At 36.3% G+C, this 14,034-nt stretch overlaps 1 protein-coding gene across 4 annotated transcripts in view; it reads left to right on the top strand.

Annotated features, from left to right (window-relative positions):
- SIRT3 (sirtuin 3) overlaps positions 1 to 14,034 on the top strand; it is a 34,439-nt gene that overhangs the window by 5,470 nt on the left and 14,935 nt on the right. The window lies entirely within an intron of this gene.

Raw genomic sequence — 14,034 nt, 5'->3', positions numbered from 1 at the left:
TAATGCAAAAGTGAATTCATTAAAAGTTGCCAGATCAACCTGAGTAATAACCAAAGACTTAAGAATGGTATAAACAAACACATTGGATAATCATTTTAGAACAGTACATGTCCAGTAAGTGATTTGCAATAAAATTTTTTTTGACTTTTTTTTTAACTTTAGCCATTTAAAATGAGCTCAAAAATGGATCTCCTTTATAAGATAATTTAAAAATAGACCACAGACCATCCTTCTGTTATAACTAGACATGCTGATATTTCTTTCCTTAAAAGACTTGTTATGATAAAGAATAATATCGTGATGACACAAATCTTTATCATTTGCCTAAATAGCCCCATAGTATTCTGGAAGTTATAGCTAGTAACAAAAGCCAAAATTGCACACTTACTGGCTATTAAGAATTTAGTGGATAGTATATCAAATGACTCACTCTTATACACGATTAATTTTTTTAATTAATGGGGGATGGGGAATACATGGTCAGTATAGAGGGTACAGATTAATAACTAAAATATATTTTTATGCCCAATATTTCCACTATTTAGTTGTTACATTTTCTTGAAACTATCCATATGTCATTTCTTATGGCATTACCATTATACCCTCACAATCATATGGCACAACATGTTCAGCCATTCCCCAATTGATGAACGTCCCTCAATTTCTAACTTTTTGCTACCACTAAGAGCTACCATGAACATTTTTGTACATATGGGTCCTTTTCATTTGGTATTGCTGGACTAGGACAGTGCCAATTTGATGTCCAGAATGACTGACTCAGTTCACAACTTGGTATACATTAGTATGCATACTTTCCCCTCATCCTCTCCAACATTTATCATTTCTGATAGGTTTGACGTGGTACCTTAAAGTTATTTCAATTTGCCTTCAACAAATCAGTAGTATTTTAGAGCATTTTTTCATGTATGATAGATAGCTTTGTTTTCTTCTGAAAGCTGCCTATTCATATCTTTTTACCATTTATCAATTGGGAAATGACTCAGATTCTCATAAATTTGACTCAGTTTGATGCTTGGTATATATTTGAGAAATGAGGCCTTTATCAGAGAAACTTTCTGTAAAAATTTTTATTACTTCATTGTTTATGGAACCTTTTAGCATAGTATAATTTTTCTGATTATCCCTTTTAATTAGGTCTATTTTTGCTTTTGCTCTGTCTGAGGTCATGATTGCTGCTCTTTTCTTTTTTAGATATAGCATAATAGATTCTGTTCCAGCCCTTTATTTTACAAACATATGTTGTTAAGATTCTGGGTTGTAATCCATTCTGATCTTTGCTTTGGTTTGTGAATGTGTCATACTCACAGTTATTTCCTAACTCTGTATTTGCCTCCATCCTGTTTTCTGTTGTTTATCTTCTCTTTTTATCCTATCTCTTCTCAAAAGTCTGTTTGTTTCTAAGCACTGCCTCCTTTTTATCCACCTTCCCTTTTTATCATCTCTCTCTCTCTTCCTCCTCTTCTTTCACTTTTCCCTTCCCCTTTTTATTTTCTTATTGGGTAAGTTACATTTCTATACACAACTGAGTATGTATGTATATACATCTACATTTCCCCATCATTTTCATCAAACCAATCTTGATGTTTTCATTGTTTTCAGATGAGCAAATGCGATCCTGTATACCAGATCTCTGAAAGCTACCCATTCTTTTTCTGCTCCAGTGATGCCACCTGTGTGTTGGCCCAGTTTTCTTTCCAAATTAGCAACAAACTTCCCACTCAGAGAGACTCTCTAATCTCTTGACATTAATTTTTCTAGTAATCATTTTGCCTTAGGACTGTTGCTTTGGTTGAATGTGAATATTTAGCTTGTAGAGGATGAATCTGTGACCAGTCCAGTACTCTATACCACACATTGCCTTGGTCACTGTCAGATCCTGTCTATCTCTTCTCCTTACAATCACATAGTCTATTAGATACCTATGTTTGCTCTGAGGGTACATGCAGGATGTTTTATTGCATTTAGGTAAATGGAAGACAGTGTTTGTGATGTACATGAGATGGTCAAGTCTTTAGTAGTAGGTGACCATTGCTGCCATGTCTGGTAATCTGAGCCTACTCTAGCATTAAAGTCACTCAGAATTATAAGCTTATCCTCTTTTGGTACATTGATGATGAAGCTCTTCAGGTCTTCATAAAATTTTTCTCTGAGTTCCATCAAGGTTCATCATGATGGGAACATAGGCACTGATGATGGTGGCATGACGTTTTCTTATTGTCATGAGCCTGTCATTCATTCCTTTTCGTAGGCATTCAAGAATGTTGACTTGATTAGTTTTGATTGCAATACCTACCCCAGCTTCATGGCTCTCCCCTTCACTGTGCCCACTCCAGAAAAATATGTATCCAGCTCTGACTTCAGTAAGTTGGCCTTCATTTGCCAGACTAGTTTCATTCAGGGCTGCTATTTGTTTGAATCTGCTAAATTCTACAACAAGATCTGTTTGTCTTGTAGGTCTGTTGGATCTTGTGTTGTCTGTGAGTGTGTGTGCACATTTCATACACTGATAGTGAATCAAATTTTTTTTAAAGATGTTTTTGTAGACTTTTTTGGTGTCTTGACCATACTGTAAGATCCCTACCTATTGTGGTAATCAGGTCAGGCTGGGTAAGCAGACAATTTTTAGGGCATCTTTTCTAGCCCCTTCCTCACATCAGGAAGTGAGCATTGTGATTCTTAGTTCAGTTACCTAGGGGGCTGCTGAATCTCACTGATCCTATGACCTGGGCTGCCCTGTGTGCAGGGTTGTGACTATAGCTCCCAGTATATCCCCACCGGCTACTTTGTCACTTGCCTGTCACCACAGCTCTTTGAAACATAGTAAAGTATGAGTGATGTCTTGAAGCATGTGTAAATTCGATTTAAGTGAGATAGAGTTACATGAAGTCATCTGTCGCACTCTCTCAAAGTCATCATGATCCAACATAGCGTGACAGAGTCAAGGCAATTGGTGATGACTCTGGATGCAGTGGATGACTTTGATGTCTTCAATGTCTAACCAAGCTCTAAGAGATCCACAGCACTTGCTTCAACTGCCTTCATGACCTTTGAAACCATATATTCTCATCTGCCATCCCACCAGTGGATTTATTGGAGCCACAGATGAGAGTTAGATCATTCAGGTAGACATTAAGATGGAAAGCAACCCTAAAAAGGGATGAACATCCCTTATACCAGAGGCACTAGAGTTCCTTGAATACAGCACACAGCCTACACCCTTCACTGCTAAATGAAAAATGAGAACTCCACAGGGTTTACCAACAGGATAGTTCATCTATTTCTTTTCTTTTTTTTTTTTTAAGGTTTTTGCAAGGCAAATGGAGTTAAATGGCTTGCCCAAGGCCACAGAGCTAGGTAATTATTAAGTGTTTGAGACCGGATTTGAACCCAGGTACTCCTGACTCCAAGGCTGGTGCTTTATCCACTATGCCACCTAGCCGCCCCCTTTTTTTTTGTTTTTTTTTTAAAGGCAATGGAGTTAAGTGACTTGCCCAAGGTCAAATAGCTAGTAATTATTAACTGTCTGAGACTGGATTTGAACTCAGGTCCTCCTGACTTCAGGGCCAGTGCTCTATCCACTGCACAACCTAGTTGACCCATAGTTCATCCATTTCTAAGAAGGTAGCATATAATTTCATCAAAAGTAAGTACAAGCAAAGCTTAGAGGTTCAACAGGATTCTTGGCTCAGTAAGAAGACAAAAGAAATTCAGTTTTAAGCAGATAGTAACAAAACAAAGTACTTTTATGATACCCTGAAGGCTATTTACGGGACCAAGACCTATGGTGCATCTCAGCTGCTCAGTGCTGATGGATTCCCATTGATCAATGATAGGGACATGATCCTAGAGAGATAGATAAGTTGAACACTTCCATAGTGTTAACAGATCCTCATCAGTCAGTGCAGAAGCCATTGACCATTTAACCTCAAGTTAAAGTCAGTCAGTCCCTAGCTGAAGTTTCAACTGAAGAAGAGGTTTTGAATACCTTTAGACTCCTTTCAGACAGCAAAGCACATGATGCTGATTCTATTCTATTTGAGATCTGTAAGGTGTGTGTTGGGGGGTTCCATTGCTCATCCAAAATCTGACTGAAATTTTCCAGGTTATATGGCATGAAGAGGTTATCTCCTAGGAATTCAAGGATGCCTCTATTATCCATCTCTATAAAGGTAAAGGAAATAGATTGTCTCATGACAATCACAGGGTATTTCTCTTTTTTTGTCATTGCTGGTAAGATTCTTGCCAGAGTCCTCAATAGGCTGATCCTTCACCTGGAAGATAGTCATCTCCCTGAGAGCCAGTGTGGCTTCAGAAAAAGTTGAGGAACAGTCTATGTTGTTTGCCTCCCAACTACTCCAGGAAAAATGCCAGGAACAGAACAAAGGTCTGTTTACAACATTTGTAGACCTGACCAAGGCCTTTGATAGTATAAGTTGTGAGGGTTTATGGAAAATTATGGCAAAATTAGTTGCCTGGAGAAGTTCATCAGTATTATATATAAATTTCATGATAGCATACTTACCTGGATTCTGGATAGTGGATGATTCTCTCAAGGTTTCCCAGTTACCAGTGGAGTGAAACAATGATATGTCCTTGCTCCCATGCTTTTTAGCATGATGTTTTCAGCCCTCTTATCACTTTCACTGAGGTTGAACATTGCCTCGAGGTCAGCTATCTCACTGATGGCAAATTCTTCCACTTGAAAAGGCTACAAGTCAAGACCAAAGTAGAGGGAGGGTTGGTGCATGGTCTTCTGTTTGCAGATGATTGTGCCCTCAATGAAGCCTCTGAAGCTGAGATGCAACAAAGTATGAATCAATTCTCTGCTGCTTGTGCCAATTTTGGTCTAACAGTGAATATCAAGGTAACACAGGTGCTCCATCAACCAACTCCATACTATCTACATGTGTAACTATTGATTGCAGCACATGGAGAAGTTTTGAGTACTGTGGACAGGTTCACTTACCTTGGCAGTGTCCTTTCTAGGGACGCACACATTGACAATGAGGTTGACACATATATTGCTACAATTAGCTCAGTTTGGGGGAGGCTCCTGAAGAAAGTATGGGAGAGAAGAGATATTAGCCAACTACCATATTGAAGTTTTACAGAGTTGTTGTGCTGACCTCATTGCTATATGCCTGTGAAACCTGAACAGTCTTATCAGCACCATGTCAGGAAACTGAATCACTTCCATTTAAATTATCATAGAAAGATTCTGGGGGCGGCTAGGTGGCGTAGTGTATAAAGCACCGGCCCTGGAGTCAGGAGTACCTGGGTTCAAATCTGGCCTCAGACACTTAATAATTACCTAGCTGTGTGGCCTTGGGCAAGCCACTTAACCCCATTTGCCTTGCAAAAAAAAAAAAAAGATTCTGGAGATCACCTGGCAGGAGAAGCTACCAGACACTGAGGTATGACCACGATGGACTGAATATGTTGTTAAAATGCCAGAAGTATGCTTGCCTAAAAGACTTATGTAATCACACAGGGCAAGCACTCACATAGGGATCAGAAGATAAGATACCAGGACACCCTGAAGGTCTCTCTTGAGAACTTTAGGATTTATTGTACAGCTTGGGAGACACTGATATAAGACTGCATAGTATGGCATGCCCTCATCAGTGAGGGTGCTGCCCTCTATGAGGAAGGCAGAATTGAAATGGCTCAAAAGAAATGTGACATGTAAGTTTAGAGTACCCACCTCAGGTATTCCTGTTGACTATTTGTGCTTGACCTGTGATAGAGTATTCCAAGCTCATATTGGAATTTATCTCAAATATAGTGATGCCATTTATTCTTTTCTTCTTTGAGCTAATTCTGGTGAAAGTGAGGTTTAAGAATTGCTTGTTACCCCTACCTTCTATTCTCCCTTCAATTATAAAACCCCTTCCTAGCATGCCTCTTATCTAATAAAAATTTCTCCATTCTACCTTTCCCTTTCCCTGTCTTCAGTACATCCCTGTTCCCCCCCCCTTCATTTTTATGCAGATCATTCCAACATAATCATTTCACACTCATGCCCCTTGTCAATATAAACTTTTAACTGTCCTAATGATAAAGTTCTTAGGAGTTGCAAATGTTAACAGTTTAACTGAGTTCCTTATGACTACTTTTTCATGTTTATCTTTTTATGTTTCTTTTAAGTCTTCTCTTTAAATATGAATTTTTCTCTTCAACTCTGGTCTTTTCATCAGGAATGCTTAGAAGTCTTATTTCATTAAACTTTCATTTTCCTTCCCAAGGATTATACTCAGTTTTGATGGGTAGGTGATTCTTGGTTGAATTCTGGTTTCTTTGTTTTCTGGATTATCATATTCTAAGCCCTCTGCTCCTTTAATATGGAAGTCATTAAGTCTTGTGTGATTATAACTGTAGCCACATGATATTTGAAGTGATTCTAGCTGTTTGCAGTATTTTCTTCTTAACCTAGAAATTATCGAATTTAGCTATAATATTCTAGGGAGTTTTCATTTTGGAATCTCATAGGAGGCTATCAGTAGATTCTTTCAATTTCTATTTTATCCTCTGGTTCTAAAGTATCAGGGCAGGTTTACTGTAGATGTCTGTTTTTAGTTTCTTTTTATTTAATTACATGTTAAGGTAGCTTTCAACATTCAGTTTTTGCAAGATTTTGAGTTCCACATTTTTCTACCTCCCTATCTTCCCCCTCCCCATGACAGAGAACAATCCAATATAGCTTGTACATGTAGTCATATCAAACATTTCCATGTTAGTCATGTTGTGAAAGAAGAATCAGAACCAAAAAAAAAGATAAAGTTTAAAATGTGAAACTTGTATGCTTTGGTCTGCATTCAGACTTCAAAGTCATTGGTTTCCACTTGCCTAATTCTGATTTTTAAGGTATTATTTTCTTCAGTGAGATTTTGTACCTCTTTCCATTTGACCTTCTTTTGAAGATGTTCTTTTCTTTGGTGAATTTTGTGCCTCTTTTTACCAAGATGCTCGTTCTCTTTCCATAATTTTCTTGCATAACTCATTTCTCCAGTTTTCCTTATTGTCTCTATGTCTCTCATGTCTATTATCTCTCTCTCTCTCTCTCTCTCTCTCTCTCTCTCTCTCTCCCTTTTAGTTTTTTGCAAGGCAAATGGGGTTAAGTGGCTTGCCCAAGGCCACACAGCTAGGTAATTATTAAGTGTCTTGAGACTGGATTTGAACCCAGGTCCTCCTGACTCCAGGGCTGGTGCTTTATCCACTACACCACCTAGCTGCCCCCTTCTAATATCTCTTTAACTCTTCTAGGAATTCTTTTTGGGTTTGGGTCCAATTAGTATATTTTTGAGTAGCTGTTTTCACATTATTGTCTTCTGCTTTTATGTCTTAATTTTCCCTGTGCTGTAATAGTTTTTTATGGTCAAATTTTTCCCTTGCTTTCTAATTTTTACAATCCTATTTCTCAACTTACAACTTTATGTAAAAAGTTTTTGGTTCTTTCAGGGTTCCATGATCTAAAGGAGAGGTGCAATCACTGCTATCTTGACCTTCACTCTGGTCTTTACTCAGAAAGAGCCCCTGTTCCCTTCAAGTGCTAACTTGGCCCTGCAACTCCCTTGTGACTGAACTGTGACCCAGAACTGTGTATCAGCAATAGAGTTTCCAGTCAGCACCAGCTATCCCCAGTGTCAGCAATAGGTCTTTTGTAATCTCTTTCAGACTAGTTGTCTAATGCCTTTGCTGACTCTGGACTGAGAATTCATGAAGCAACTTTAGGTGCTACACTCTGCACTGGTCTCCATCCCTATATTTTCTTAGCTTGGAAAAAATCTCACCTTGATCTTTTGTAGGCTGTACCATTCTGAAATTTGATTTGAGGTGTTATTTTTTAGTTACTTGGAGAGGACTGTTGGAAGAATTCATCTGGGTGGCTACCCGAATCCACTTTCTTGGCTTCTTCCTCTTCAGCATAATTGTTCATAATAACTAAACTTTCCAAAGATGCTGTATCATGTGATCCATTGAACCTTACACTGATCCTCTGAGGGAAAGCCTTGGAGTTAGAGTGAGTAGCCTGTGGTCTTCAAGGTTATTAGAGGGAGCCCTGTATCAGGAGAAAATAGTCTTGTCATATCTGTTATATAGAAGTTAGTAAATCAGTGTTGGCTTTCCATTTACACATTAGAAATTTGGCTTGAATAGACAGTAATTGCTGAAAAACTTTCAGAAGTACCTAAAAAACCCAAATTACTTTCTTCACTTTGGGATCTTATCTCATGCTTATTGACCATCCCTATCAGGAACCTTGGTATCTGATACTCCTTCAGGGTGACCTCCAGCTCCCTGTACAAGTATACTAAACACAAGTATTTATTAAGCATCCACTATGAGCCAAGCACAGAAAGGTACTGTCTGTTTCCCTGCCCTCACCGATTTTACCTTCTTTGAAGGAGAAATAGCATGTACTTCTATAAGTATGTACAAAATATGAACAAGATGCATCAGAATTTGGGATCTTGAGTGAGGTATGAAGATTCAGATAGCATGTGGTTTCTACAAGTCCAGAGATAGGAAAGTGCCATATGTGACAAAGAACAAGAAGTCTTTTAATAAGAATTGATTAAACTCTGACTACAAAATGGAAACTACAAAATGGAAAGAAAGACAAAATAGTCCCTGTCCTTTAATGGAGGAAACAACATGAAAATAATTAGGTAGGCCAATATTGCAGATTGCAAAAAACACACCTGGAATACATTTAAGATACAAACTAAATCAAAATCTCTGTTGTATTAGTTGAATTTTGAAAAGTTGGAGTAGCATTTGTGATTTCAAATGAGTTTACAGTCAATGTAGGCATAATTTTAAAAAACTGGAATCAAAATTAGGGTTATGTCAATACGCTTAAAGGAACCATGGCTAATGAAAAAAATAACGGATATGTGTGTATCCCATATGTATGTATTGTATATCTCTTTACCAATGAGCAAAGCAATTAAATAAAAGAAGAGTTAATTGAACTGGATAGAGTGGGATTAGGGAGGAATTTATGTAATTCTCAGCTTTTTTGACAATTTTGCAAAAATTAACCATGTATTGAAGGAAAAAAATAAAACCCAGTGAAAAAGTCAGGAAAAAAAATGGATAGGTAGAAATACTAAGCACATCATTTTTTTATCACAGTGCAATGAAAAAGTTAAATTCAATAAAGATTTCTTAAAGGAAGAAAAGGTATTTGGAGACTAACATAATTTGAAAAAATGTGTCAACAAGTCATGAAAAATTTTCATCCAAGAAAAGTGCAATATTGAAATAACAATTGCACTTAGGGGATATAGTTAATGTAATTCTGAGAGGAAATTTTTCATCTATAAATATTTTCATTAGCAATAGAACAAATCAATTGAGCATACAATAATTTTTTTAAAGCTGAACAGATAAAACATCCCCACAAAAGAATCAAAGTAGTAATTATGAAATTTGAGAAGAGCATAATAAAATTAAAAGCAAAAAACCCATTGAATTGGTAATAGTTGATTTTTTGAAAAAATACAATAAAATAGATAATATTTTAGTATGATTCTAAAAAGAGGAAACCAAATTTTTCATATTAGAAATGAAAAGTAAATCACAGTAACTAATTGCATTAACAAAAGAAGAAATATGCTTTAAATAAAATGTTGGAAAACAAATTGACCACCCAGGTATAAATTCCCTATGAAAAAGCTCTAGAACCAGATAGATCTATGAATTCTATCAAACATACAAAGAACATATAAGTTTAATATTAAAAAAACATCAGTAATAAGAAAAGACACACTTCCATTATATTTTTAAAAATTAATTTTATTTTGCAGTTTATGGAAGAAAATGAGCATTTGTGCGCAATATTGTAAAAAGATAATTGCACATAAAACTGCAAATCTACCATGTACAACTTGCTTTTGTCTTTGAATATACAAGTTATGTAAATTTTTTTTCATTTTTTTCTTCACCCCCTCACACCCATTGATCAGTTCTTTCTCTGATACAAATATGGTTTTAATACCTAAACCAAGGTGAGATGGAGCAGACAAAGAAAATAACAGACCCTTTCCTAATGAACAATGAAGGAAAAATTTTAAACAAAATATTAGCTAGTAGGTTACAACAACATAGAATATTATATACCATGACCAGTTTGGATTTATACAGTGTTGATTCATTATAAGGAAGACTATTACTATTATAGACTATTAATAGCATAAAATGTTTTTTTATCAATAAATGCTGAAAAATGGGGGGCGGCTAGGTGGCGCAGTGGATAAAGCACCGGCCTTGGAGTTAGGACTACCTGGGTTCAAATCTGGCCTCAGACACTTACTAATTACCTAGATGTGTGGCCTTGGGCAAGCCACTTAATCCCACTGCCTTGCAAAAAAATGCTGAAAAGTTTTTTTGACAAAATCTTGGCACCATTTCCTTGAGAAACTATAACTCATAGGAATAAGTGGACCTTTCCTTAAAATAGTTATTATTTACCTAGATCTAAGAGCAAATATATGTAATGAAGAAAAGTTAGAGGCCTTGCCAGTAAAATCAGGAATAAAGCAAGGATGTCCATTATTGTTATTCCTATTTAACATTTACTAAACATAGTACTAGAAATGCTATCCAACTCTACCCTTATTATTGGTAAGGTAAGAAAAAAATTAAATAAACATTGGCAGAGATTAAACAATTATAGCTTTTTTTTTTCAGATGTTATGATGTTTTGACCTTCATTCTCAAAGAAGGCCATGATATCTGGGAGGTGATGCCATGACAAGCATGTGAATTGGGTGTGAGTTGTTGTGCTGAGTCACCAGCCTCACTCTTCTCCAGAGTCATATGGGTCCAGTGGCCAGATATGAATCAGGACAACCAGAGATATCCCTGGATGAGAGACAATCAGGGTTAAGTGACTTGTCCAAGGTCACAGCTAGTAAGTGGCAAGTGTCTGAGACTGGATTCAAACTCTTGTCCTCCTGACTCCAAGGCCAGTGCTCTATGCACTGCACCACCTAGCTGCCCCCTAGATTCTATGAAACTATTCTTACAGAAGCCCAGATAGGAAAATAAGAATTAATTGAAATAGGAAGTACCTATCAATTAAGTAATGACTGAAAAAGTTACAGAATATGATTTGATAAAATACTATTTTTGCTATAGGAAATAATGAAGGGGATAGTTGTCAGAGAAATCTGTGAAAACCAGTATGAACTGGTGATAGTGAAAGTGAAGTCAGACCTAGGAGGCTAATTTATATAATAACAATATTGTGAAGACTTACAACTTTAAAAGATTTAAGAACTCTGCTCAATCCCAAGAACTCCTGTTTTTACACAGACACAAACAAATTATTTCACCCATTAAATGTTAAGATAATTTTTAACATTTTTTAAAGTTTTGAGTTCCAAATTCTATTCCTCCCTGAGATAGTAAGCAATCAGACACAAGAACTCTTGATGAAATATATCCCTGCCAGGTAGAGGTGTAATAGATTTTATATAGATTGAAACATTTTTCTTTTGAATATGACTAGTATGAGAAATTGTTGTGCTTAACTAATATTTGTCTGGGGGGTTGTTTTTCTTGCTTTCTCATTGGTGGAAAAGCCTGCAAGAATGTAAACCTGAAAATAATATTGAAATAAAGATTCTATATAGATGAGAAAAAATTTTAATTGAAACAACACCTTCAGCAAAAGTTCAGAGTATAGGGGCAGCTAGGTGGCATAGTGGATAGAGCACCGGCCCTGGAGTCAGGAGTACCCGAGTTCAAATCCAACCTCAAACACTTAATAATTACCTAGCTGTGTGGCCTTGGGCAAGCCACTTAATCCCATTGCCTTGCAAAAACAAAAAAAAAAAAAAACAAAAAAACAAACCCTAAAAAGTTCAGGGTATAAAATAAATTCACATATATCCTCAGTATTTCTTTATATGAACAACCAAATCCAGTAAGAAGAGTTACAAAGAGACTTACCATTCAGAAAACTATAAAAGGTGTAACATATTTGGGGTTTATCTATCAGGATTCAATCAAGAGATATATGAATCCAACCTTAAAACATTGTGTGGGAATAAAGACAAACCTAAATAATTGGAGGGAAGTTCATTGCTTATAGTTAGGTTGTGCAAATGTTATGAAAATGAAAATGCTGCCTAAACAAATTTACTTAATACTGTACCAATCAGACTACCAAAAGAAAATTTTCTAGAACCAGGAAAACATTAATAATAGAGAGGAATCAATGGGCAAGAATCTCAAAAATAATAATGGACAATATAGGAGGGGAGTCTGTCAATACCCCATCTCAAATTGTATAACAAAGCAGTAATCATTAAAATGATTCAGTATTAGGTATTAAAAAAAAAAGACCAATCAGTATACAACGTATAGAAGATAACAAACAGCAGCTTAGCTTTTGATGAACCTGATGACTTGAGTTACTGAAGGGAAACCTCTTTGACAAAACCTCTGCAGATAGTTTGATAGTAGTTTGGCAGAAAATGGGGTTAAACCAGCAGCTCATATCAAGCTCCAAATGGATACATGACTTAGACATAAAAGGTCACATGACCATATTACTAAATTAGAGGAACAAGGAAGAAATGACTTTTAGATCTGTGCATATCACTAATTAAGTGGTAGGGAAGAGCATACAATGTAAAACAGTCCCTTGATTATATATAATTAAAACATTTTTGCTCAAGCAAATCTAATGTAGTGAAAATCAGAAGGTAAACGTAAATGGAGGGGCATTATCTTTCTAGCAACTTTCTCATGAAAGTCTCACATTCCTGCCACATAAGAAATTTATTCAAATTTGGTAAAACTAAGGAGCATTCCTCAGAAGATAAATGGTCAAAGGGTAGGAATAGGTGGTTTTCAAAGAAATTAAGCTATCCACATATGAAAAAAATAATGCAAAGTAAATAAGCAAAGAAAGCTGACAAATGAGAGAAATGAGTAAAAGGTGGAGGGGTTGCAGAAAACCATCCTGTTGCACTGCTGACAGAGCTATGAACTGGCTCAACCATCCTGGAAAACAATTAGAAAGTATGATAGAAAAGTTAGTAAAATATTCATGCATACACTTTGTCCCAGTTATACAACTTTTAGTACCATCTACCCCAGAGCAATTGAGGGAAATGACCTTTATGTGCAAAAATGTAACATTCACTCAGAATTGGAAACTAAGCTGATACCTTCTCGTTGGGAATTCACTAAATTGATTGTGGCACATGAATGGAATAAATTCTAAGAAATGATGAAGGGGTGGCTAGGTGGCGTAGTGGATAAAGCACTGGCCCTGGAGTCAGGAGTACCTGGGTTCAAATCCAATCTCAGACACTTAATAATTACCTAGCTGTGTGGCCTTGGGCAAGCCACTTAACCCCATTTGCCTTACAAAAAAAAAAAACCTAAAAAAAATGATGAAAAATATGACTTCTAGGAAATCTAGGAAAACTTATGAGCTTATGTAAAATGACATAAACAGAACCAGAAAAATAATTTATTTAATGACAATATACATTTGCCAAAAAGACTTCTTTATGGAGAATTCACACAGACATGCACTCATGGGGGGTGGGGTCAGAAAAATACAGAAACACTGATGGTATTTCTTAAGAACTTAGGAATTGATTGTGCAGCATGGGAGACACTAACATAGGACTGCCCAGCATGGTGTGCCCTCATCAGAGGGGGGCTGTACTCTATGAGCATGGCAAAATGGAAGCAGCTCAAAGGAAATATGAGATGCATAAGTTTATTGTACCCACCCCATGTGTTCACGTGAACTATTTGTGCTCACCCTATGGTAGAATATTCCAAGCTCATATCAGTGATGTCATTTTGGTCTTCTGCAACAATGAAGAGAACCAACCAGAGAAAAACAATTTTGAAAAATTTTAAAACTGACTGATTGATTAATGTATTGATAAATCATGAATCCAAAAAAAGAAAAAAGTTGAAATAATTGTTTCCTAACAGAGATGTTTAACATAGAATGCATAAAGATATGTATGTTTT

Source organism: Macrotis lagotis, chromosome 3, assembly GCF_037893015.1.
Source record: "Macrotis lagotis isolate mMagLag1 chromosome 3, bilby.v1.9.chrom.fasta, whole genome shotgun sequence".
In the NCBI taxonomy this organism is placed as follows: Eukaryota; Metazoa; Chordata; class Mammalia; order Peramelemorphia; family Peramelidae; genus Macrotis; species Macrotis lagotis.
The sequence above is the reverse complement of the archived record's forward strand: the minus strand, read 5'-3'. Positions and strand labels throughout refer to the sequence as shown.